This window comes from Tachypleus tridentatus, chromosome 5 (genome assembly GCF_004210375.1).
Source record: "Tachypleus tridentatus isolate NWPU-2018 chromosome 5, ASM421037v1, whole genome shotgun sequence".
In the NCBI taxonomy this organism is placed as follows: Eukaryota; Metazoa; Arthropoda; class Merostomata; order Xiphosura; family Limulidae; genus Tachypleus; species Tachypleus tridentatus.
In genome coordinates, this window is record NC_134829.1 from 37,067,062 (window position 1) to 37,091,710 (window position 24,649).

The following is a 24,649-nucleotide window of genomic DNA, read 5'->3' on the forward strand; positions in this document are numbered from 1 at the left end:
GATAATATTGTGTTAGTATGGCCATGACGTGGTAGTAGGAAGATGTTAGATAATATTGTGTTAGTATGGCCATGACGTGGTAGTAGGAAGATGTTAGATAATATTGTGTTAGTATGGCCATGACGTGGTAGTAGGAAGATGTTAGATAATATTGTGTTAGTATGGCCATGACGTGGTAGTAGGTTAGAAGATGTGACGTAGATAATATATGTGTTAGTATGGCCATGACGTGGTAGTAGGAAGATGTTAGATAATATTGTGTTAGTATGGCCATGACGTGGTAGTAGGAAGATGTTAGATAATATTGTGTTAGTATGGCCATGACGTGGTAGTAGGAAGATGTTAGATAATATTGTGTTAGTATGGCCATGACGTGGTAGTAGGAAGATGTTAGATAATATTGTGTTAGTATGGCCATGACGTGGTAGTAGGAAGATGTTAGATAATATTGTGTTAGTATGGCCATGACGTGGTAGTAGGAAGATGTTAGATAATATTGTGTTAGTATGGCCATGACGTGGTAGTAGGAAGATGTTAGATAATATTGTGTTAGTATGGCCATGACGTGGTAGTAGGAAGATGTTAGATAATATTGTGTTAGTATGGCCATGACGTGGTAGTAGGAAGATGTTAGATAATATTGTGTTAGTATGGCCATGACGTGGTAGTAGGAAGATGTTAGATAATATTGTGTTAGTATGGCCATGACGTGGTAGTAGGAAGATGTTAGATAATATTGTGTTAGTATGGCCATGACGTGGTAGTAGGAAGATGTTAGATGTTAGATAATATTGTGTTAGTATAGGCCATGACGTGGTAGTAGGAAAGATGTTAGATAATATTGTGTTAGTATGGCCATGACGTGGTAGTAGGGAAGATGTTAGATAATATTGTGTTAGTATAGCCATGACGTAGTAGTAGGAAGATGTTAGATAATATTGTGTTAGTATGGCCATGACGTGGTAGTAGGAAGATGTTAGATAATATTGTGTTATTATCGCCATGACGTGGTAGTAGGAAGATGTTAGATAATATTGTGTTAGTATAGCCATGACGTGGTAGTAGGAAGATGTTAGATAATATTGTGTTAGTATGGCCATGACGTGGTAGTAGGAAGATGTTAGATAATATTGTGTTAGTATGGCCATGACGTGGTAGTAGGAAGATGTTAGATAATATTGTTTAGATAATACGTTAGTGTTAGTAATATTGTGTTAGTATGGCCATGACGTGGTAGTAGGAAGATGTTAGATAATATTGTGTTAGTATGGCCATGACGTGGTAGAAGATGTTAGATAATATTGTGTTAGTATGGCCATGACGTGGTAGTAGGAAGATGTTAGATAATATTGTGTTAGTATGGCCATGACGTGGTAGTAGGAAAGATGTTAGATAATATTGTGTTAGTATGGCCATGACGTGGTAGTAGGAAGATGTTAGATAATATTGTGTTAGTATAGCCATGACGTGGTAGTAGGAAGATGTTAGATAATATTGTGTTAGTATGGCCATGACGTGGTAGTAGGAAGATGTTAGATAATATTGTGTTAGTATGGCCATGACGTGGTAGTAGGAAGATGTTAGATAATATTGTGTTAGTATGGCCATGACGTGGTAGTAGGAAGATGTTAGATAATATTGTGTTAGTATGGCCATGACGTGGTAGTAGGAAGATGTTAGATAATATTGTGTTAGTATAGCCATGACGTGGTAGTAGGAAGATGTTAGATAATATTGTGTTAGTATAGGCCATGACGTGGTAGTAGGAAGATGTTAGATAATATTGTGTTAGTATAGCCATGACGTGGTAGTAGGAAGATGTTAGATAATATTGTGTTAGTATGGCCATGACGTGGTAGTAGGAAGATGTTAGATAATATTGTGTTAGTATGGCCATGACGTGGTAGTAGGAAGATGTTAGATAATATTGTGTTAGTATGGCCATGACGTGGTAGTAGGAAGATGTTAGATAATATTGTGTTAGTATGGCCATGACGTGGTAGTAGGAAGATGTTAGATAATATTGTGTTAGTATGGCCATGACGTGGTAGTAGGAAGATGTTAGATAATATTGTGTTAGTATGGCCATGACGTGGTAGTAGGAAGATGTTAGATAATATTGTGTTAGTATGGCCATGACGTGGTAGTAGGAAGATGTTAGATAATATTGTGTTAGTATGGCCATGACGTGGTAGTAGGAAGATGTTAGATAATATTGTGTTAGTATAGCCATGACGTGGTAGTAGGAAGATGTTAGATAATATTGTGTTAGTATGGCCATGACGTGGTAGTAGGAAGATGTTAGATAATATTGTGTTAGTATGGCCATGACGTGGTAGTAGGAAGATGTTAGATAATATTGTGTTAGTATGGCCATGACGTGGTAGTAGGAAGATGTTAGATAATATTGTGTTAGTATGGCCATGTTAGAATATTGTGTTAGTATGGACGTGGTAAGATGTTAGATAATATTGTGTTAGTATGGCCATGACGTGGTAGTAGGAAGATGTTAGGTAATATTGTGTTAGTATGGCCATGACGTGGTAGTAGGAAGATGTTAGATAATATTGTGTTAGTATGGCCATGACGTGGTAGTAGGAAGATGTTAGATAATATTGTGTTAGTATGGCCATGACGTGGTAGTAGGAAGATGTTAGATAATATTGTGTTAGTATGGCCATGACGTGGTAGTAGGAAGATGTTAGATAATATTGTGTTAGTATAGCCATGACGTGGTAGTAGGAAGATGTTAGATAATATTGTGTTAGTATAGCCATGACGTGGTAGTAGGAAGATGTTAGATAATATTGTGTTAGTATGGCCATGACGTGGTAGTAGGAAGATGTTAGATAATATTGTGTTAGTATGGCCATGACGTGGTAGTAGGAAGATGTTAGATAATATTGTGTTAGTATGGCCATGACGTGGTAGTAGGAAGATGTTAGATAATATTGTGTTAGTATGATGACGTGTAGTGGTAGTAGGAAGATGTTAGATAATATTGTGTTAGTATGGCCATGACGTGGTAGTAGGAAGATGTTAGATAATATTGTGTTAGTATGGCCATGACGTGGTAGTAGGAAGATGTTAGATAATATTGTGTATAGCCATGTATGGCCATGACGTATTGTGTTAGTATGGCCATGACGTAGTAGGAAGATGTTAGATAATATTGTGTTAGTATGGCCATGACGTGGTAGTAGGAAGATGTTAGATAATATTGTGTTAGTATAGCCATGACGTGGTAGTGTTAGGAAGATGTGAGGTAATATTGTGTTAGTATGGCCATGACGTGGTAGTAGGAAGATGTTAGATAATATTGTGTTAGTATGGCCATGACGTGGTAGTAGGAAGATGTTAGATAATATTGTGTTAGTATGGCCATGACGTGGTAGTAGGAAGATGTGTAGTATAATATTGTGTTAGTATTGTGTTAGTATGGCCATGACGTGGTAGTAGGAAGAATGTTAGTATAATATTGTTAGTTAGTATATAGCCATGACGTGGTAGTAGGAAGATGTTAGATAATATTGTGTTAGTATAGCCATGACGTGGTAGTAGTGTTAGATAATATTGTGTTAGTATGATGACGTGGTAGTAGGAAGATGTTAGATAATATTGTGTTAGTATGGCCATGACGTGGTAGTAGGAAGATGTTAGATAATATTGTGTTAGTATGGCCATGACGTGGTAGTAGGAAGATGTTAGATAATATTGTTTAGTATATGACGTAGTAGGAAGATGTTAGATAATATTGTGTTAGTATAGCCATGACGTGGTAGTAGGAAGATTTTGGATAATATTGTATTAGTATTGCCATGACGTGGTAGTAGGAAGATGTTAGATAATATTGTGTTAGTATGGCCATGACGTGGTAGTAGGAAGATGTTAGATAATATTGTGTTAGTATGGCCATGACGTGGTAGTAGGAAGATGTGAGATAATATTGTGTTAGTATAGCCATGACGTGGTAGTAGGAAGATGTTAGATAATATTGTGTTAGTATGGCCATGACGTGGTAGTAGGAAGATGTTAGATAATATTGTGTTAGTATGGCCATGACGTGGTAGTAGGAAGATGTTAGATAATATTGTGTTAGTATGGCCATGACGTGGTAGTAGGAAGATGTTAGAATAATATTGTGTTAGTATATTGTGCCATGACGTGGTAGTAGAAGATGTTAGGAAATATTGTGTTAGTATAATGACGTGGTAGTAGGAAGATGTTAGATAATATTGTGTTAGTATGGCCATGACGTGGTAGTAGGAAGATGTTAGATAATATTGTGTTAGTATAGCCATGACGTGGTATTGAGAAGTTGTTAGATAATGTTGTGTTAGTAAAACGTGGTAGTAGGAAGATGTTAGATAATATTGAGTTAGTATGGCCATGACGTGGTAGTAGAAAGATGTTAGATAATATTGTGTTAGTATGGCCATGACGTGGTAGTAGGAAGATGTTAGATAATATTGTGTTAGTATGGCCATGACGTGGTAGTAGGAAGATGTTAGATAATATTGTGTTAGTATGGCCATGACGTGGTAGTAGGAAGATGTTAGATAATATTGTGTTAGTATGGCCATGACGTGGTAGTAGGAAGATGTTAGATAATATTGTGTTAGTATAGGCCATGACGTGGTAGTAGGAAGATGTTAGATAATATTGTGTTAGTATAGCCATGACGTGGTAGTAGGAAGATGTTAGATAATATTGTGTTAGTATGGCCATGACGTGGTAGTAGGAAGATGTTAGATAATATTGTGTTAGTATAGCCATGACGTGGTAGTAGGAAGATGTTAGATAATATTGTGTTAGTATAGCCATGACGTGGTAGTAGGAAAGATGTTAGATAATATTGTGTTAGTATAGGCCATGACGTGGTAGTATGGAGACGTAGGATGTTAAGATGTTAGGTATAGCCATATTAGTAGGAAGATGTTAGATAATATTGTGTTAGTATAGCCATGACGTGGTAGTAGGAAGATGTTAGATAATATTGTGTTAGTATGGCCATGACGTGGTAGTAGGAAGATGTTAGATAATATTGTGTTAGTATGGCCATGACGTGGTAGTAGGAAGATGTTAGATAATATTGTGTTAGTATAGCCATGACGTGGTAATATTGTGTTAGTATAGCCATGACGTGGTAGTAGGAAGATGTTAGATAATATTGTGTTAGTATGGCCATGACGTGGTAGTAGGAAGATGTTAGATAATATTGTGTTGTTAGTATGTGCCATGACGTGGTAGTAGGAAGATGTTAGATAATATTGTGTTAGTATAGCCATGACGTGGTAGTAGGAAGATGTTAGATAATATTGTGTTAGTATGGCCATGACGTGGTAGTAGGAAGATGTTAGATAATATTGTGTTAGTATAGGCCATGACGTGGTAGTAGGAAGATGTTAGATAATATTGTGTTAGTATGGCCATGACGTGGTAGTAGGAAGATGTTAGATAATATTGTGTTAGTATAGCCATGACGTGGTAGTAGGAAGATGTTAGATAATATTGTGTTAGTATAGGCCATGACGTGGTAGTAGGAAGATGTTAGATAATATTGTGTTAGTATGGCCATGACGTGGTAGTAGGAAGATGTTAGATAATATTGTGTTAGTATGGCCATGACGTGGTAGTAGGAAGATGTTAGATAATATTGTGTTAGTATGGCCATGACGTGGTAGTAGGAAGATGTTAGATAATATTGTGTTAGTATGGCCATGACGTGGTAGTAGGAAGATGTTAGATAATATTGTGTTAGTATGGCCATGACGTGGTAGTAGGAAGATGTTAGATAATATTGTGTTAGTATAGCCATGACGTGGTAGTAGGAAGATGTTAGATAATATTGTGTTAGTATATGCCATGACGTGGTAGTAGGAAGATGTTAGATAATATTGTGTTAGTATAGCCATGACGACGTGGTAGTAGGAAGATGTTAGATAATATTGTGTTAGTATGGCCATGACGTGGTAGTAGGAAGATGTTAGATAATATTGTGTTAGTATGGCCATGACGTGGTAGTAGGAAGATGTTAGATAATATTGTGTTAGTATGGCCATGACGTGGTAGTAGGAAGATGTTAGATAATATTGTGTTAGTATGGCCATGACGTGGTAGTAGGAAGATGTTAGATAATATTGTGTTAGTATGGCCATGACGTGGTAGTAGGAAGATGTTAGATAATATTGTGTTAGTATGGCCATGACGTGGTAGTAGGAAGATGTTAGATAATATTGTGTTAGTATGGCCATGACGTGGTAGTAGGAAGATGTTAGATAATATTGTGTTAGTATGGCCATGACGTGGTAGTAGGAAGATGTTAGATAATATTGTGTTAGTATGGCCATGACGTGGTAGTAGGAAGATGTTAGATAATATTGTGTTAGTATGGCCATGACGTGGTAGTAGGAGATAATATTGAGTATGGCCATGACGTGTAGTAGGAAGATGTTAGATAATATTGTGTTAGTATAATGACGTGGTAGTAGGAAGATGTTAGATAATATTGTGTTAGTATAGCCATGACGTGGTAGTAGGAAGATGTTAGATAATATTGTGTTAGTATGGCCATGACGTGGTAGTAGGAAGATGTTAGATAATATTGTGTTAGTATGGCCATGACGTGGTAGTAGGAAGATGTTAGATAATATTGTGTTAGTATAGCCATGACGTGGTAGTAGGAAGATGTTAGATAATATTGTGTTAGTATAGCCATGACGTGGTAGTAGGAAGATGTTAGATAATATTGTGTTAGTATGGCCATGACGTGGTAGTAGGAAGATGTTAGATAATATTGTGTTAGTATAGCCATGACGTGTAGTAGTAGGAAGATGTTAGATAATATTGTGTTAGTATAGCCATGACGTGGTAGTAGGAAGATGTTAGATAATATTGTGTTAGTATGGCCATGACGTGGTAGTAGGAAGATGTTAGATAATATTGTGTTAGTATGGCCATGACGTGGTAGAGGGAAGATGTTAGATAATATTGTGTTAGTATAGCCATGACGTGGTAGTAGGAAGATGTTAGATAATATTGTGTTAGTATGGCCATGACGTGGTAGTAGGAAGATGTTAGATAATATTGTGTTAGTATGGTAGTAGGAAGATGTTACGTGTTAGTATAGCCATGAGTGGTAGTAGGAAGATGTTAGATAATATTGTGTTAGTATGGCCATGACGTGGTAGTAGGAAGATGTTAGATAATATTGTGTTAGTATAGCCATGACGTGGTAGTAGGAAGATGTTAGATAATATTGTGTTAGTATGGCCATGACGTGGTAGTAGGAAGATGTTAGATAATATTGTGTTAGTATGGCCATGACGTGGTAGTAGGAAGATGTTAGATAATATTGTGTTAGTATGGCCATGACGTGGTAGTAGGAAGATGTTAGATAATATTGTGTTAGTATAGCCATGACGTGGTAGTAGGAAGATGTTAGATAATATTGTGTTAGTATGGCCATGACGTGGTAGTAGGAAGATGTTAGATAATATTGTGTTAGTATGGCCATGATATTGTGTGTTAGTATGGCCATGACGTGGTAGTAGGAAGATGTTAGATAATATTGTGTTAGTATGGCCATGACGTGGTAGTAGGAAGATGTTAGATAATATTGTGTTAGTATGGCCATGACGTGGTAGTAGGAAGATGTGAGGTAATATTGTGTTAGTATGGCCATGACGTGGTAGTAGGAAGATGTTAGATAATATTGTGTTAGTATGGCCATGACGTGGTAGTAGGAAGATGTTAGATAATATTGTGTTAGTATGGCCATGACGTGGTAGTAGGAAGATGTTAGATAATATTGTGTTAGTATGGCCATGACGTGGTAGTAGGAAGATGTTAGATAATATTGTGTTAGTATGGCCATGACGTGGTAGTAGGAAGATGTTAGATAATATTGTGTTAGTATGGCCATGACGTGGTAGTAGGAAGATGTTAGATAATATTGTGTTAGTATGGCCATGACGTGGTAGTAGGAAGATGTTAGATAATATTGTGTTAGTATGGCCATGACGTGGTAGTAGGAAGATGTTAGATAATATTGTGTTAGTATGGCCATGACGTGGTAGTAGGAAGATGTTAGATAATATTGTGTTAGTATAGCCATGACGTGGTAGTAGGAAGATGTTAGATAATATTGTGTTAGTATGGCCATGACGTGGTAGTAGGAAGATGTTAGATAATATTGTGTTAGTATGGCCATGACGTGGTAGTAGGAAGATGTTAGATAATATTGTGTTAGTATAGGCCATGACGTGGTAGTAGGAAGATGTTAGATAATATTGTGTTAGTATAGCCATGACGTGGTAGTAGTAGGAAGATGTTAGATAATATTGTGTTAGTATGGCCATGACGTGGTAGTAGGAAGATGTTAGATAATATTGTGTTAGTATGGCCATGACGTGGTAGTAGGAAGATGTTAGATAATATTGTGTTAGTATGGCCATGACGTGGTAGTAGGAAGATGTTAGATAATATTGTGTTAGTATGGCCATGACGTGGTAGTAGGAAGATGTTAGATAATATTGTGTTAGTATGGCCATGACGTGGTAGTAGGAAGATGTTAGATAATATTGTGTTAGTATGGCCATGACGTGGTAGTAGGAAGATGTTAGATAATATTGTGTTAGTATGGCCATGACGTGGTAGTAGGAAGATGTTAGATAATATTGTGTTAGTATGGCCATGACGTGGTAGTAGGAAGATGTTAGATAATATTGTGTTAGTATGGCCATGACGTGGTAGTAGGAAGATGTTAGATAATATTGTGTTAGTATGGCCATGACGTGGTAGTAGGAAGATGTTAGATAATATTGTGTTAGTATGGCCATGACGTGGTAGTAGGAAGATGTTAGATAATATTGTGTTAGTATGGCCATGACGTGGTAGTAGGAAGATGTTAGATAATATTGTGTTAGTATGGCCATGACGTGGTAGTAGGAAGATGTTAGATAATATTGTGTTAGTATAGCCATGACGTGGTAGTAGGAAGATGTTAGATAATATTGTGTTAGTATGGCCATGACGTGGTAGTAGGAAAGAGATGTTAGATAATATTGTGTTAGTATGGCCATGACGTGGTAGTAGGAAGATGTTAGATAATATTGTGTTAGTATAGCCATGACGTGGTAGTAGGAAGATGTTAGATAATATTGTGTTAGTATAGCCATGACGTGGTAGTAGGAAGATGTTAGATAATATTGTGTTAGTATGGCCATGACGTGGTAGTAGGAAGATGTTAGATAATATTGTGTTAGTATGGCCATGACGTGGTAGTAGGAAGATGTTAGATAATATTGTGTTAGTATGGCCATGACGTGGTAGTAGGAAGATGTTAGATAATATTGTGTTAGTATGGCCATGACGTGGTAGTAGGAAGATGTTAGATAATATTGTGTTAGTATGGCCATGACGTGGTAGTAGGAAGATGTTAGATAATATTGTGTTAGTATGGAAGATGTTAGATAATATTGTGTTAGTATGGCCATGACGTGGTAGTAGGAAGATGTTAGATAATATTGTGTTAGTATGGCCATGACGTGGTAGTAGGAAGATGTTAGATAATATTGTGTTAGTATGGCCATGACGTGGTAGTAGGAAGATGTTAGATAATATTGTGTTAGTATGGCCATGACGTGGTAGTAGGAAGATGTTAGATAATATTGTGTTAGTATGGCCATGACGTGGTAGTAGGAAGATGTTAGATAATATTGTGTTAGTATGGCCATGACGTGGTAGTAGGAAGATGTTAGATAATATTGTGTTAGTATGGCCATGACGTGGTAGTAGGAAGATGTTAGATAATATTGTGTTAGTATGGCCATGACGTGGTAGTAGGAAGATGTTAGATAATATTGTGTTAGTATGGCCATGACGTGGTAGTAGGAAGATGTTAGATAATATTGTGTTAGTATGGCCATGACGTGGTAGTAGGAAGATGTTAGATAATATTGTTTTAGTATGGCCATGACGTGGTAGTAGGAAGATGTTAGATAATATTGTGTTAGTATGGCCATGACGTGGTAGTAGGAAGATGTTAGATAATATTGTGTTAGTATAGCCATGACGTGGTAGTAGGAAGATGTTAGATAATATTGTGTTAGTATAGGCCATGACGTGGTAGTAGGAAGATGTTAGATAATATTGTGTTAGTATAGCCATGACGTGGTAGTAGGAAGATGTTAGATAATATTGTGTTAGTATGGCCATGACGTGGTAGTAGGAAGATGTTAGATAATATTGTGTTAGTATGGCCATGACGTGGTAGTAGGAAGATGTTAGATAATATTGTGTTAGTATGGCCATGACGTGGTAGTAGGAAGATGTTAGATAATATTGTGTTAGTATGGCCATGACGTGGTAGTAGGAAGATGTTAGATAATATTGTGTTAGTATAGCCATGACGTGGTAGTAGGAAGATGTTAGATAATATTGTGTTAGTATGGCCATGACGTGGTAGTAGGAAGATGTTAGATAATATTGTGTTAGTATGGCCATGACGTGGTAGTAGGAAGATGTTAGATAATATTGTGTTAGTATAGCCATGACGTGGTAGTAGGAAGATGTTAGATAATATTGTGTTAGTATGGCCATGACGTGGTAGTAGGAAGATGTTAGATAATATTGTGTTAGTATGGCCATGACGTGGTAGTAGGAAGATGTTAGATAATATTGTGTTAGTATGGCCATGACGTGGTAGTAGGAAGATGTTAGATAATATTGTGTTAGTATGGCCATGACGTGGTAGTAGGAAGATGTTAGATAATATTGTGTTAGTATGGCCATGACGTGGTAGTAGGAAGATGTTAGATAATATTGTGTTAGTATGGCCATGACGTGGTAGTAGGAAAGATGTTAGATAATATTGTGTTAGTATGGCCATGACGTGGTAGTAGGAAGATGTTAGATAATATTGTGTTAGTATGGCCATGACGTGGTAGTAGGAAGATGTTAGATAATATTGTGTTAGTATGGCCATGACGTGGTAGTAGGAAGATGTTAGATAATATTGTGTTAGTATGGCCATGACGTGGTAGTAGGAAGATGTTAGATAATATTGTGTTAGTATGGCCATGACGTGGTAGTAGGAAGATGTTAGATAATATTGTGTTAGTATGGCCATGACGTGGTAGTAGGAAGATGTTAGATAATATTGTGTTAGTATGGCCATGACGTGGTAGTAGGAAGATGTTAGATAATATTGTGTTAGTATAGCCATGACGTATAGTATGACGTGGTAGTAGGAAGATGTTAGATAATATTGTGTTAGTATGGCCATGACGTGGTAGTAGGAAGATGTTAGATAATATTGTGTTAGTATAGCCATGACGTGGTAGTAGGAAGATGTTAGATAATATTGTGTTAGTATGGCCATGACGTGGTAGTAGGAAGATGTTAGATAATATTGTGTTAGTATGGCCATGACGTGGTAGTAGGAAAGATGTTAGATAATATTGTGTTAGTATGGCCATGACGTGGTAGTAGGAAGATGTTAGATAATATTGTGTTAGTATAGCCATGACGTGGTAGTAGGAAGATGTTAGATAATATTGTGTTAGTATGGCCATGACGTGGTAGTAGGAAGATGTTAGATATTGTATTGTGGTAGTAGGAAGATGTGAGAGTATTAGGCCATGACGTGGTAGTAGGAAGATGTTAGATAATATTGTTTAGTATGGCCATGACGTGGTAGTAGGAAGATGTTAGATAATATTGTGTTAGTATGGCCATGACGTGGTAGTAGGAAGATGTTAGATAATATTGTGTTAGTATGGCCATGACGTGGTAGTAGGAAGATGTTAGATAATATTGTGTTAGTATAGCCATGACGTGGCAGTGGGAAGATGTTCGATAATATTGTGTTAGTATGGCCATGATTTGAAAGTGGGAAGATGTTTGATAATATTGTATTAGTATAGCCATGACGTGGTAGTAGAAGATGTTAGTAATATTGGAAGATGACGTGGTAGTAGGAAGATGTTAGATAATATTGTGTTAGTATGGCCATGACGTGGTAGTAGGAAAGATGTTAGAATAATATTGTGTTAGTATAGCCATGACGTGGTAGTAGGAAGATGTTAGATAATATTGTGTTAGTATGGCCATGACGTGGTAGTAGGAAGATGTTAGATAATATTGTGTTAGTATGGCCATGACGTGGTAGTAGGAAGATGTTAGATAATATTGTGTTAGTATGGCCATGACGTGGTAGTAGGAAGATGTTAGATAATATTGTGTTAGTATAGCCATGACGTGGTAGTAGGGAAGATGTTAGATAATATTGTGTTAGTATAGCCATGACGTGGTAGTAGGAAAGATGTTAGATAATATTGTGTTAGTATGGCCATGACGTGGTAGTAGGAAGATGTTAGATAATATTGTGTTAGTATAGCCATGACGTGGTAGTAGGAAGATGTTAGATAATATTGTGTTAGTATAGCCATGACGTGGTAGTAGGAAGATGTTAGATAATATTGTGTTAGTATAGCCATGACGTGGTAGTAGGAAGATGTTAGATAATATTGTGTGTTAGTATGGCCATGACGTGGTAGTAGGAAGATGTTAGATAATATTGTGTTAGTATGGCCATGACGTGGTAGTAGGAAGATGTTAGATAATATTGTGTTAGTATGGCCATGACGTGGTAGTAGGAAAGATGTTAGATAATATTGTGTTAGTATGGCCATGACGTGGTAGTAGGAAGATGTTAGATAATATTGTGTTAGTATGGCCATGACGTAGTAGTAGGAAGATGTTAGGTAATATTGTGTTAGTATGGCCATGACGTGGTAGTAGGAAGATGTTAGATAATATTGTGTTAGTATGGCCATGACGTGGTAGTAGGAAGATGTTAGATAATATTGTGTTAGTATGGCCATGACGTGGTAGTAGGAAGATGTTAGATAATATTGTGTTAGTATGGCCATGACGTGGTAGTAGGAAGATGTTAGATAATATTGTGTTAGTATGGCCATGACGTAGTAGTAGTAGGAAGATGTTAGATAATATTGTGTTAGTATAGGCCATGACGTGGTAGTAGGAAGATGTTAGATAATATTGTGTTAGTATGGCCATGACGTGGTAGTAAGATGTTAGATAATATTGTAATAGTAATGACGTGGTAGTGGAAGAAGATGTTAGATAATATTGTGTTAGTATAGCCATGACGTGGTAGTAGGAAGATGTTAGATAATATTGTGTTAGTATGGCCATGACGTGGTAGTAGGAAGATGTTAGATAATATTGTGTTAGTATGGCCATGACGTGGTAGTAGGAAGATGTTAGATAATATTGTGTTAGTATGGCCATGACGTGGTAGTAGGAAGATGTTAGATAATATTGTATTAGTATGGCCATGACGTGGTAGTAGGAAGATGTTAGATAATATTGTGTTAGTATGGCCATGACGTGGTAGTAGGAAGAAGATGTTAGATAATATTGTGTTAGTATGGCCATGACGTGGTAGTAGGAAGATGTTAGATAATATTGTGTTAGTATGGCCATGACGTGGTAGTAGGAAGATGTTAGATAATATTGTGTTAGTATAGCCATGACGTGGTAGTAGGAAGATGTTAGATAATATTGTGTGTATAGATAAGTAGGAAGATGTGATAATATTGTGTTAGTATAGCCATGACGTGGTAGTAGGAAGATGTTAGATAATATTGTGTTAGTATAGCCATGACGTGGTAGTAGGAAGATGTTAGATAATATTGTGTTAGTATAGGCCATGACGTGGTAGTAGGAAGATGTTAGATAATATTGTTGTTATTAGTATGGCCATGACGTGGTAGTAGGAAGATGTTAGATAATATTGTGTTAGTATAGCCATGACGTGGTAGTAGGAAGATGTTAGATAATATTGTGTTAGTATAGCCATGACGTGGTAGTAGGAAGATGATGTTAGATAATATTGTGTTAGTATGGCCATGACGTGGTAGTAGGAAGATGTTAGATAATATTGTGTTAGTATGGCCATGACGTGGTAGTAGGAAGATGTTAGATAATATTGTGTTAGTATGGCCATGACGTGGTAGTAGGAAGATGTTAGATAATATTGTGTTAGTATGGCCATGACGTGGTAGTAGGAAGATGTTAGATAATATTGTGTTAGTATGGCCATGACGTGGTAGTAGGAAGATGTTAGATAATATTGTGTTAGTATGGCCATGACGTGGTAGTAGGAAGATGTTAGATAATATTGTGTTAGTATGGCCATGACGTGGTAGTAGGAAGATGTTAGATAATATTGTGTTAGTATGGCCATGACGTGGTAGTAGGAAGATGTTAGATAATATTGTGTTAGTATGGCCATGACGTGGTAGTAGGAAGATGTTAGATAATATTGTGTTAGTATGGCCATGACGTGGTAGTAGGAAGATGTTAGATAATATTGTGTTAGTATAGCCATGACGTGGTAGTAGGAAGATGTTAGATAATATTGTGTTAGTATGGCCATGACGTGGTAGTAGGAAGATGTTAGATAATATTGTGTTAGTATGGCCATGACGTGGTAGTAGGAAGATGTTAGATAATATTGTGTTAGTATGGCCATGACGTGGTAGTAGGAAGATGTTAGATAATATTGTGTTAGTATGGCCATGACGTGGTAGTAGGAAGATGTTAGATAATATTGTGTTAGTATGGCCATGACGTGGTAGTAGGAAGATGTTAGATAATATTGTGTTAGTATAGCCATGACGTGGTAGTAGGAAGATGTTAGATAATATTGTGTTAGTATAGGCCATGACGTGGTAGTAGGAAGATGTTAGATAATATTGTGTTAGTATGGCCATGACGTGGTAGTAGGAAGATGTTAGATAATATTGTGTTAGTATGGCCATGACGTGGTAGTAGGAAGATGTTAGATAATATTGTGTTAGTATGGCCATGACGTGGTAGTAGGAAGATGTTAGATAATATTGTGTTAGTATGGCCATGACGTGGTAGTAGGAAGATGTTAGATAATATTGTGTTAGTATGGCCATGACGTGGTAGTAGGAAGATGTTAGATAATATTGTGTTAGTATGGCCATGACGTGGTAGTAGGAAGATGTTAGATAATATTGTGTTAGTATGGCCATGACGTGGTAGTAGGAAGATGTTAGATAATATTGTGTTAGTAGGAGTATAATATTGCCATGACGTGGTAGTAGGAAGATGTTAGATAATATTGTGTTAGTATAGGCCATGACGTGGTAGTAGGAAAGATGTTAGATAATATTGTATGTTAGTATGGCCATGACGTGGTAGTAGGGAAGATGTTAGATAATATTGTGTTAGTATGGCCATGACGTGGTAGTAGGAAGATGTTAGATAATATTGTGTTAGTATAGCCATGACGTGGTAGTAGGAAGATGTTAGATAATATTGTATTAGTATGGGCATGAAGGGTAGTAGGAAGATATTAGATAATATTGTGTTAGTATGGCCATGACGTGGTAGTAGGAAGATGTTAGATAATATTGTGTTAGTATGGCCATGACGTGGTAGTAGGAAGATGTTAGATAATATTGTGTTAGTATGGCCATGACGTGGTAGTAGGAAGAAGATGTATTGTGTTATAATATTGTGTTAGTATATTGTGTTAGTATGGCCATGACGTGGTAGTAGGAAGATGTTAGATAATATTGTGTTAGTATGGCCATGACGTGGTAGTAGGAAGATGTTAGATAATATTGTGTTAGTATGGCCATGACGTGGTAGTAGGAAGATGTTAGATAATATTGTGTTAGTATGGCCATGACGTGGTAGTAGGAAGATGTTAGATAATATTGTATGGCCATGACGTGGTAGTAGGAAGATGTTAGATAATATTGTGTTAGTATGGCCATGATGTAGTGTTAGTAATATTGTGTTAGTATGTGTTAGTATGGCCATGACGTGGTAGTAGGAAGATGTTAGATAATATTGTGTTAGTATGGCCATGACGTGGTAGTAGGAAGATGTTAGATAATATTGTGTTGGTATGGCCATGACGTGGTAGTAGGAAGATGTTAGATAATATTGTGTTAGTATAATATTGCCATGACGTGGTAGTAGGAAGATGTTAGATAATATTGTGTTAGTATGGCCATGACGTGGTAGTAGGAAGATGTTAGATAATATTGTGTTAGTATGGCCATGACGTGGTAGTAGGAAGATGTTAGATAATATTGTGTTAGTATGGCCATGACGTGGTAGTAGTATGAAGATGTTAGATAATATTGTGTTAGTATGGCCATGACGTGGTAGTAGGAAGATGTTAGATAATATTGTGTTAGTATGGCCATGACGTGGTAGTAGGAAGATGTTAGATAATATTGTGTTAGTATGGCCATGACGTGGTAGTAGGAAGATGTTAGATAATATTGTGTTAGTATGGCCATGACGTGGTAGTAGGAAGATGTTAGATAATATTGTGTTAGTATGGCCATGACGTAGTAGTAGTAGGAAGATGTGAGGTAATATTGTGTTAGTATGGCCATGACGTGGTAGTAGGAAGATGTTAGATAATATTGTGTTAGTATGGCCATGACGTGGTAGTAGGAAGATGTTAGATAATATTGTGTTAGTATGTAGCCATGAGTAGGAAGATGTTAGATAATATTGTGTTAGTAGTAGTGTAGAGGATGTTAGATGTGAGATAATATTGTGTTGGTATGGCCATGACGTGGTAGTAGGAAGATGTTAGATAATATTGTGTTAGTATGGCCATGACGTGGTAGTGGGAAGATGTTAGATAATATTGTGTTAGTATGGCCATGACGTGGTAGTAGGAAGATGTTAGATAATATTGTGTTAGTATGGCCATGACGTGGTAGTAGGAAGATGTGAGGTAATATTGTGTTAGTATGGCCATGACGTGGTAGTAGGAAGATGTTAGATAATATTGTGTTAGTATGGCCATGACGTGGTAGTAGGAAGATGTTAGATAATATTGTGTTAGTATGGCCATGACGTGGTAGTAGGAAGATGTTAGATAATATTGTGTTAGTATAGCCATGACGTGTAGTTAGTATGGCCATGACGTGTTAGTAGTAGACGAAGGAATGTTAGATAATATTGTGTTAGTATGGCCATGACGTGGTAGTAGGAAGATGTTAGATAATATTGTGTTAGTATGGCCATGACGTGGTAGTAGGAAGATGTTAGATAATATTGTGTTAGTATGGCCATGACGTGGTAGTAGGAAGATGTTAGATAATATTGTGTTAGTATGGCCATGACGTGGTAGTAGGAAGATGTTAGATAATATTGTGTTAGTATGGCCATGACGTGGTAGTAGGAAGATGTTAGATAATATTGTGTTAGTATATGCCATGACGTGGTAGTAGGAAGATGTTAGATAATATTGTGTTAATATGGCCATGACGTGGTAGTGGGAAGATGTTAGCTAATATTGTGTTGGTAAGACGTGGTAGTAGGAAGATGTTGGATAATATTGTATTAGTATGGCCATGACGTGGTAGTAGGAAGATGTTAGATAATATTGTGTTAGTATGGCCATGACGTGGTAGTAGGAAGATGTTAGATAATATTGTGTTAGTATAGCCATGACGTGGTAGTAGGAAGATGTTAGATAATATTGTGTTAGTATAGCCATGACGTGGTAGTAGGAAGATGTTAGATAATATTGTGTTAGTATAGGCCATGACGTGGTAGTAGGAAGATGTTAGATAATATTGTGTTAGTATAGCCATGACGTGGTAGTAGGAAGATGTTAGATAATATTGTGTTAGTATGGCCATGACATGACGTGGTAGTAGGAAGATGTTAGATAATATTGTGTTAGTATGGCCATGACGTGTAGTAGTAATATTGAAGATGTGAGATAATATTGTGTTAGTATGGCCATGACGTGGTAGTAGGAAGATGTTAGATAATATTATGTTAGTATGTAGGAAGATGTTAGTATTATAGCCATGACGTGGTAGTAGGAAGATGTGAGGTAGTATGGCCATGACGTGGTAGTAGGAAGATGTGAGGTAATATTGTGTTAGTATGGCCATGACGTGGTAGTAGGAAGATGTGAGGTAATATTGTGTTAGTATGCCATGACGTGGTAGTAGGAAGATGTGAGGTAATATTGTGTTACATAATAGTGTGACAGTACGACCAATACGTGATAGTACAAAGATATTAGTTAATATTGTATTGAAGTATTCAGAATGAGGAAGTAGATAGATGATATGTTAAGCAAGGATGTGGTGGTACGAACAGAATATAGTAGTATATATACAGATGTTAAGTGATGTGTTAGTATGATTGGAATATAATAGTAATAAGTGTTATGTAATGCTATATTTGTACGGTTATTCTGAGGAAATCGGTATATATATATATAATATTATATAAATATTATAGCAAAGCCACATCAGGAACGCGAACTCCTGATATTAAAGTTGTAAATCCAATGACATACCGCTGCACTAGCGGGGTGTTTGTTATTGTGGCCAGAATGTATTAGATTGTAGGTGTTACGGAGTATTATGTTAGTATGACCAGTATGACATAATAGGTAAATGTTAAGTAATATTGTACCGGTTCGTCCAGAATATGGTAAAAGGTATATGTTAGATGGTAATGTTCTAGTATTTCTAGTAAGGGGTGGTAAGTGGACAGTATGCAGTACTGAGTGAGTATGAATAACATGAAATGTTAGGCAGACTTTCGGTATCTGTTTGTGTTGATTCCTTGAGTAATGGTGGTCCGGGAGGTCTCTGTAGACCTGCAGTTCTGTATATGGGAAGCGTCTGTCAAACCACACTCGTCTCATGAATGCCAATCACGCTAAGATACATAAATATAATAACACCTTCATTAATTATACAAAACTGTCAATCTCTATACTCAAGCACCTACAGTAAGTGCTGTTAAAAATGAAGCTCAGTAAACAATCTGTTTTTATTTTGGAGAGTAGTGGAGCAGACTTTGGGATATGACTTATTCACAAGTCATCAGGCTAATTAACTGCCTGTTTCACAGTGTTACAGCTTTTCGTGACCGCTGTTAAAGTGAAAGTACGTGTATCATTTCATATCATGTCTGATCGCTCACAGAATATTAATTTTTTTTTTCTGTTTCTGCTGCACGTCGTTCATTCTTGTTGCATTACACGAACCAATTTACATAGATGAACATATTATATTTCCTTACTGACATAGCTAGCTATCAAGTGTGCTCACGTGATAAGTGGTTAAAGCAAGTAAAAATAAGAGTTACTTCAGTGTTTTATGTGGTAGTATTTCCTCAACGTTCTATTCAGAGTCTGGGCGCGTGTATGAAACTGAATCATAATAGACACGAGAATTTTGGATACCCTATTTACCACTGAACATGAAATACCTGTTTGTGTATATCACAGAAAACTTGTCCTACATACGATATTAATTACTTACTGTAACTGTTCATATGCCATACAAATGTTCTATTTGTTTAAACTTTCGATTGCGTGTCCTCTACGGTTTAATATGTTGAAACATTATAATAAAAGCTGCTTTAGTCGCTTCGCTCAGCCATGCTGAAACCCAAACTGATGTTAAGCTGTGGTTGAACGTAGTGGTATAAGTGATTTTACCTTCTGAATATTCAGATCAAAACAGTCATGTTATTCCATCTTGTTTGATATAAGTGATTTTACCTTCTGGGTCTTCGCACCTAAACAGAGGTGTTATTCCATCTTTTTTTACTGTTAAAACAGACGTATTCCTGGGGATCATATTCTACGTTGCTGTTAAGACAATTGTATTAATAGTTGATCGTGTTACAACAGTTATTACTGCTTTACAGTTAATACAATGTGATAATGAGCGATTTCGTTTTAACAACTACTCTCTGACAGTTAACACAACTTGTTAATGCGTGATCTTGTTACAGTAAATACTATCTCACAGTTAACACTATGTGATATCAAACTAACTGGTTTTCATAGTTACCGTCTTGCAAGTGACATGACATATTAATGTTTCAAATTCTGTCCAACCTTTAAAGCAGATGTATTGTAATTGTTCTTGCCCATCCTTCAAGCTTTTGTGGATGTGACAGAGATGTACACTTTAGTTCTCATTAGCTGGTCTTTAGATATATTTTGCTAAGCCATTTATCTTTATGTTGAAAAAGATGTACTCACTGTATTTCTGACTCTCGGAACTTAGAAATAACTTAATCATTTTCTATCCACGTCCTTAAATATTGCTGTATAAATGATTCGGGTATATAGTCATCTTTATAGGTCCTATATGTTATTGCTTAATGCACTCAGATATATAGCAATTTCTCTACCGTCCTAAACATCGTTGGATAATGCATTCAGATTATAGTCGTCTCTCTACTGTCCTACATTCTGCTACATGGTGCACTCAGATTATAGTCGTCTCTTTACTGTCCTACATTCTGCTACATAGTGCACTCAGATTATAGTCGTCTCTCTACTCTCCTACATTTTACTACATAGTGCACTCAGTTGTATAATTATCGCTCTACTGTTCAACAATTTTCTGTATAATGAATCCATCTGCATAGTAATCTCTATATCACCTATTAAACGCTGTTAGATAATGCAATTTTTATATACGGCCATCTTTTTTTTCTTCTGTCCTAAATGCCACTGTCTAACATATATACTCTTCAAAAAAAGAAACGCAAAAGGCAAAATTTGAGACATATTGTTCTGTATGACATGTGTGAAACTTTGCACATTCACTGCTGAACATCCAAAGTCTGCAAAGGCGAAGTCCACGCTCACTAGTTGAAGTTTAACGTCACTCAACGTCAATAACGAGTATGCCCCCTGTGAGCATCAATAACTGCTTGGCATCACCTGCCATGGAAGCGATAAGATGACGAATCACATCCTGTGTAATGGCTGTCCACTCAGCCTGCAAAGCTGCTGCAAGCTGAGGTAGAGTCTGCGGTTGAGGTTGTCGCCGTCACAGACGTCCGTCCAACTCGTCCCAAAGATGTTCGATGGGGTTTAAATCTAGTAATCTGAGGGCCAGGGAAGAACGTTGATGTTGTGGTGTCTCAAGAAGACAGTGGTGAGTCGGGCTGTGTGAGGACGGGCGTTGTTATGTTGAAAAACGTCGTTGACGTTTACCATGATGGGTTGCACATGGGGCCTAAGAATCTTCGACGGTTGCGTACGGTCTGATCGGAAATCCTACGCAGCCCTGGTATGGTTGAGGCAGTAGACGTCGCAGTGGTGGTCCTATCCCGAAGGTGACGTAACCGGATGTAGCGATCTTGTGCGGGCGGGGTCACACGAGGTCTTCCAGATCGTGGACGGTCACAAGTCGATCCATGTTGTTGGTGACGACTCCATAGCCTTGTGATGGTGCTTGGGTGGACATTCACAGCTCTGGCAACATCTGATCGAGATTCGCCTGCTTCCAAACGACCAATGGCGTTGTTGCGTTGTGCTTCAGTCAGTCTTGGCTTCACTGTATTGCGTGTCGGTGGCTTAACACTGAGCTATGGAAACCGAGAACCTGTCACTTTTATAGGGATTTTGCACATGTTGCACTTGCAGAACATGCAGATCTCTCAAACAAATTTTTTGGACACGAATGCGTTTTGGCGAAAAATCCGATGTTTTCCTCAGTTTTCAAAGTGCACAACTTTTATTGTCATTTTGGTCTGACAATCAGTGCCTTAACACGTGTAACATCACATACTCTGAGCTTGTAACGTTATTACATATATTTCTCTTTAAAATTTAAAAAATATCCCTTTTGCGTTTTTTTGTTGAAGAGTATATATATTGAACGACTCAGCAAAAAGATAATACCATTAGATTTGAAGCTAGTATTTATAAACCCCCCGCTTGTATAGCGGTAAGTCTACGGATTTACAATGCTAAAATCAGGGGTTCGATTCCCCTCGGTGGGCTCAGCAGATAGCCCGATGTGGCTTTGCTATAAGAAAACAACACACTCTAAGCTTTGTAAATGAAGGCTGTTCTTATTATAAACGTAATTTCTTTGCTCTTCTAAAATATTTTGTAGAAAAAACACAAACACACAATAGTATTTATAACATTTAGGTTTCCTTGCAATACTAGCGTCACCTTAAGGAGCTCATATTAGTAATAAATGCAACCAGAACACATAAAATATTTGATTTTTAACAGGTTAAGTTATTTGTTACCAAAAAAAACGTTTAAAACTTAATTAATTTATCAGATTTTATAATACTTAAGATTAGCTTTAACTGCAAACAAATTAACATTATCTGTAGAGTTATTATTAAAAAACATCTGAATATCGTTTTTAATTGTGAAATGACTATTCTTTTCTATAGAATGTCGGGAAATGACTAATGGTAATCCATCTTCTATAAAACAATATTTATATCTAACTAATATGCACGATGTTATCATTGTAACTTCGTTCTAACATTACGTTCCACTAGACAGCTTTGAGAGAGATAAAAATCTGAGTCGTTAATAGAGAGCATATCAGCTACGTTTTGTTACTTGCTTCAAAAATGTATTACCATTGATAAACAGCTACAAGTAGGCAACAAGTGGTTAAAAACCGTTTGTGTGTTTGTTTTCAATTTGCGCAAAGCTACAAGAAGGCTATCTTTGTTAGCCGTCCTTAATTTAGCAGTCTAAGACTACATCACAACCCGCCGCCGACTTTTGGATTACTCTTTTATCAACGAATAGTGGGATTGATCGTTACATTATTACATTGATCGATTCCGCGACTTACAGATTACGAGTCGAGCGCCCTACCCACCTGATCATGTCGAGCGTCCATAGGAATACCAATTATCTGTTTAAATATTTATTTATTAAGAAAGCAACATAGTTATAATATAAACAACAATTAAACATATCTGTACATTCATATTTATAGATCTTACGTTCAGAAATAACTGCAATTATGTCTAAAAATCTATCAATTTAAATTAGTAAAGATTGTAATCAAATTATTTAAATATATTCTAGCATATAAAGTAATAAAATCATAAGTAACTGATTTTGAAGAATTTAAAAGACTCAAGCGTTTCATAACTGATTTATGATTTTTGATGATTCGGAAACAAAGACAGCTGTCATTTCTAACAAGAAATTTATGTTACTAAATGTTTTTACTGATTTAGTAGTAGGTTTGAATTGAAATACCTATAACAAAAAGTTCTCAGGTGAAGGGAGGAAGTTATTGGTAAGTTTATAGACTTATTACGCAAAAATTTGCCGTTGACTGAATGTACTAGAACTAAATGTACGTCGTAAAAAACTTAATAGAAAATATTTAATGTTGGATACTTGTATGCATTATGCAGAGAAACACGAGATTATTAAATGGTTTATGTTTAAAATATATCACTTTATTTGTTTTCAAGTATGAAGCTACACTATGAGCTATCTGAACTGTGACCCCCAGAAGTATGAGCCCCGTTTATAGTGTTATAAGCCATAAGACTTAGCTATGAGCTATGAGAGGGGGGGGAAGCGGAAGAGGATATATCACAATGTTAAACTCTTTATTTGAATGTTATAATAATAATAATATAGGTTATTAATCGCTTCAAATATTTAGTGATATTTTCATGATTAAAAAGAAGGTGATATTTATACAATTTAATTCGAATATCAAATTTCAAGATATTAATGTGGTTAAGAAACCAGAATAAAAATTTATACAAAAGTCAAAGGTTATCAAGATCGATCAGTTTTTATATTTTTTTATTTATTTCTACTTTTTTATGTCTGTGTGTGTGTGTGTATTTCTTATAGCAAAGCCACATCGGGCTATCTGTTCAGCCCACCGAGGGGAATCGAACCCCTGATTTTAGCGTTGTAAATCCGGAGACATACCGCTGTACTTTTTTTTTTTAACCCGTACTGTTTAGTATTTGATGTGAATCCGAAATAAATGTCGAATGTAAACATTCTTACTTAAGAATCAAAAGATTCGCTGACTTTATTTTGAAAACCCTGGTTTAATACATACAGGTAATGTTTTTAAAAAGAAAACAAAACTTATCATTCTGTGAAAATGAGTATTTTAATCAGAATAACAGGAACATATTTAGTAGAGGTATTAACTGAACTGATCTATTTCGGTGGGATACAGAAAGCGTGTGTGTTTTTCGTATAGGAAAGCCACAAAGGGCTATCTTCTCAGCCCACCGAAGGGAATCGAACCCCTGATTGTAGCGTTGTAAATCCGAAGATATACCGCTGCACTAGCGGAGGGCTACAGAAAGCTTTTATCACTTTGCGTTTTATGTTCATTTAATCCCTAGATGTAAAGGATTTGAGTTTTGTCTGTTGTGCGTATTTTACGCCACATACGTATGCCACTAGATACTAAATAAATCACATCGAATGACTGATTGAAATTAAGCACAAAGCTACACGATGGGCTGGACAAATAAATTACATTAATTATTTTATATGACATGAATATTAATAATGATTTAGAGCTAGAAAAGTGAATTATTGCGTGTATTTATTTCGTAAACAGATGTAGCATATTTCAAATCGTGATGAGTAGCTATATAGAGCAAGGACCAGTAAACAAACGAATGTTAAAGAGGGAAAAGTAAATATTACGCAAGTATAATTATGCGTCTTTACGTAATTTTAAGTATAGATGAATACAACAGGTCTAGTATTTTGACTTACAAGAAGCAGATATTAGATTCA